We start from the raw sequence: 3,826 nt of genomic DNA on the forward strand, positions 1-3,826 counted from the left end.
GGTGTCCCGGGCGGCGGGGGACGGGGGGGGGTAGGAGTGGAGAGGGAAAGGTGGGCGTGGAGAATGCCGGGGTCGGGGGTCGGCGCGGGGCGGGGCGGGAGTTGGGGATGGGGAGGGGCGGGAGGCCGTCTGGACATGGAGGGTCGGAAGAGCGGTGGTGACAATGATTTTCATTATCATTTAGAAAGAAGAACGTGGACTTCTTTAGAGGAGTCCTTTGAATAGCTTCTCCATTTAGTTAACATACATCCAAATGGAGGTCGGGAAACTTGGGTCCTGTTAACATATGGATGGAAGTGGAAAGAACTATCGCGATGACCGTCCTTGTGTTTCTTTTATTTTTTCTTTCTTCATGCTCCCCAAAGCCGCCCCCCCCACCCCCGCCCCGCCCCGCCCCGCCCCGCCCCGTCCCGTCCCGTCCCGTCCATAGTTGTAGGTTCCAGTGGTAGGTCTTTCGCGTTTCTGCTATGTGGGACGCCGCCTCGGCGTGGCTTGAAGGGCGATGCTGGGTCTGGGGCTGCGCCCAGGATCCGAACCGGTGAAAACCTGGGCCGTCGAAGCCGGGGGCCGGGGTGGGGGGCGCTACTTGACCGTTCGTCCACGGGCTCGGCCCCCGGCCCCTTGTTTTTCTAGGGAGAGAGACAGAGAGACCCGATCCATTTTCCCTTGGCCTCTAAAGCGTGCGTGTGGTCGAAAGGCGACAGAGAGAGGGGTTCTGGTCCAGAAAGCCCCGACTGCGCCGCCGCGGGGATCGGTCGGTTCCGCCCGAACCGTCCGAGTCGGAAAGGAACGGACAGCTTTCCTCCTTTGGGCCCCTGACTTGGGACCGACAGGGAAGAGGAACAGGCCTCTCTCCCTCACACCCTGGCCCCTTCCCTCCAGGACGCCCTCCTTCTAGTCAGCCCGCCTCTGGCTTTTCCACACGCCGACGACCGCTCGTCGGCATGGACCCACCTTCCTTGGGGGACACCACCACACGACTCTCCCACTCGTCTGCCTGCCTTTCGTTGGCGTCGCTGCCAAAGGCGAGGGGTAGGGGTGGCGGTGGCAGGGACGGCAGGGGCCCAGCGGCTCTCTGGCGGGTGAGGAAGTCTTGCTGGTTCTCCTAGGTCGGTGATCTTTCTCGATCTCCACACACATTCTTCGTTTGGGGAGCCAAGAGACGCCCTCTGAGGAATCCCTATGGCCAGGGTCGATCACTTACTCGCTCACTGCCTCGGCCTCGGCCTCGGCCTCTGTCAGTCTTGTCTCTCTCCCTCCCTCCCTCCCTCCCTCCCTCCCTCCCTCCCTCCCTCGTCGGTCTCTGTGTGTGGACGTCTAGGTGGAGGCGAGGCAGGGAGGCCACCCACCCACCTACCTCGTGGTTTACCACACGCTCTACACGGAGGTAGAATTCCCATCCCACCGAATCCATCCTTTCCACGGGGCACAAGCCAGTGGCCTTCGGGAGTCTCTCTCCCCAAGGTGGCGCATCCGTCATGGCTATCTATTTCCAGAAGGTTTCCGTTTCCATCCCCTCCCCCCGAAAGAAAAAACGGCCCCCACTCCCGGATCTGCCCCACCACGATCACCACCACCGCTGCCGCCGCCGCCGCCGCCGCCGCCATCTGCTGTCGCCCTCTAGGGTTGGACCGTTCTAGCTCTCTCCTCTGTGTGGAATCGCAACGTAGGTCGCCTTGGATGTCTGGCACCTCTCACTTAGCAGAAGGTTTTGGAGGCTCAGGCTGGGCCACGCTTTGGCCCGGGTCAGTGTTCCGTTCCTCTGGACGGCTTCCTCGTTTTCCACGAGAAGGAAGCCGTGAAGACGGAAAGGAAGGGCGGATGGATGGCTTTTCCCGTGCTACCGAGTCCCTCTCCCCTTTTCCCCAAAGCGTGAGGGGCGGTCGAGAGGATCGTCTCTGATGACAAAAGTCAGAGGCACCCCGGGTCAGACACCGTGCGAGGCGTTGGTGTGTTCTCGAGAGGAGAACACGTCCCCGTCAGCGTTTCCTGTCGTTCTCGTTCCGAAAGGATTCACGCGCCACCCCCGTCTCCCTCAAGGTCTTAGGGCTGTCGTGCTCCGCAGCCGTCACGTGTCGTGGATCCTGGGCACCACCACGCCACCCCGCCCCCCCCCCCCCCGCCATAGCTGTCGATCGCTATGTGGCACGCCTACGTTTGCCCAAAAGAGCAGTCCGATGGACAGCGTGGTGCTTTTCCCAGCAGGCAGGCAGGTGAGAGTCACCCCTCTAGAAGGTTTCCAAGCCCCGTTCCATTCTCAGAGGCAGCTCCTTTGGCCATCAAGGAGGCAGGCGATGGGGGTGGGGGGGGGGTTGGGGTTGGGGGCAGGGGCCTCTGTCCCTCTGTCGCGGTAGAAATGATTGGGAAAGGAGGGACGATGGGCGTAGGTCGACCATCCTGGGCGGTGGTGCTTTGGGAGCTTTTTCTAGAAGAAGGAGCGAACGGCGTTCCCTGGGAAGGGAGGAAACCAGAGGAGGTCCCCCTCAGACCGACCTGGCACGAGAAGGACACACACTCTCTCTCTCTCTCTCTCTCCCTTTTCTTCCTGACTTGAAATCAGGAGACAAAACTCCCCTGCCAAAGGGGCCCTCCCAAAACGGGGAGTGAGGAAGACCTCCTTCTCTTCACGGCTGAAGTTCTCCCTGCCTTTCCTGGACGGGAAGGATAGCACCTACGCCCGCTGCCGTCGGTGACTTTTAGTCCCCCTGGAGAGGAAGAAATTCTTTCCCGTGGCCGAACCCTGGCGGTTCGTTCGTGCTGCAGAGGACGTGACCCTCTCTGACACACCCAGGAACCTCCTCGCTCCGGGTCGAGGAGAGGGAGTTCTGTTCTGTGGTTTAGAATGGTGCTTAAAAGGGATGTCGCTTACAAAGGGTCCTCGTCCCCCTTCCTAAACCTAAACGGACGGCTCGGCTCGGAGGCGTGAGATACGTTTCGCATCCTCCTCGTCGTCTTCACTCAAAGTTTTATTGGAGTTTGGAAGATTTTATTTTTTGTCTTTCCTTTTTCTCCCCAAAGCCCCCGGTACGTAGTTGTGTGTTCTTCGCGGTGGGTCCTTCTAGCGGTGGTATGTGGGACGCCGCCTCAGCGTGGTTTGATGAGCAGTGCCGTGTCCGCGCCCGGGATCCGAACGAACCGATGAAACACTGGGCTGCCTGCAGCGGAGCGCGCGAACTTAACCACTCGGCCACGGGGCCAGCCCCTTACTGGATTTTCAAAACAACTCCGGGGGCCGGCCCGGTGGCGCGGCGGTGAAGTTCGCACGTTCTGCTCCGCCGGCCCCGGGTTCGCCGGTCCGGATCCCGGGCGCAGGACCCGGCACCGCTTGGCGAGCCACGCTGTGGCAGGCGTCCCACCTGGAAAGTAGAGGGGGATGGGCACGGATGTCAGCTCAGGGCCAGTCTTCCTCGGCCGACAGAGGAGGATTGGTGGCAGATGTTCGCTCAGGGCTCATCTTCCTCAAAAATAAAATAATAAATCGATTCGATAAAATGTCAAATAACACAACCGCGGGATCACGCTTAGAGTCACCCTTGGCCCGATGATGCCACTCCCCACCCCCCCCCACCCCCCTGCCCCCCACCATTTGGAGGTGCCGTCAGTGGGATTCGTTCCTGTTTGTCCATCTTTCTTCCTCTTTTTTTTTTTTTTTTTTAAAGACTGGCACCCGAGCTCATTGCCAATCTTTTCTTTTCTTTTTATTCCTCCTCCTTCTTCTTCTTCTCCCCAGAGCACCCCAGTACCTAGTTCTATATTCTCTTTGAGGGTCCCTCTGGTTCTGCCGTGTGGGACGCCACCTCAGCGTGGTTTGATGAGCGGTGCCGTG

The sequence above is a fragment of the Equus asinus genome, unplaced genomic scaffold (genome assembly GCF_041296235.1).
Source record: "Equus asinus isolate D_3611 breed Donkey unplaced genomic scaffold, EquAss-T2T_v2 contig_314, whole genome shotgun sequence".
NCBI classification, from domain to species: domain Eukaryota; kingdom Metazoa; phylum Chordata; class Mammalia; order Perissodactyla; family Equidae; genus Equus; species Equus asinus.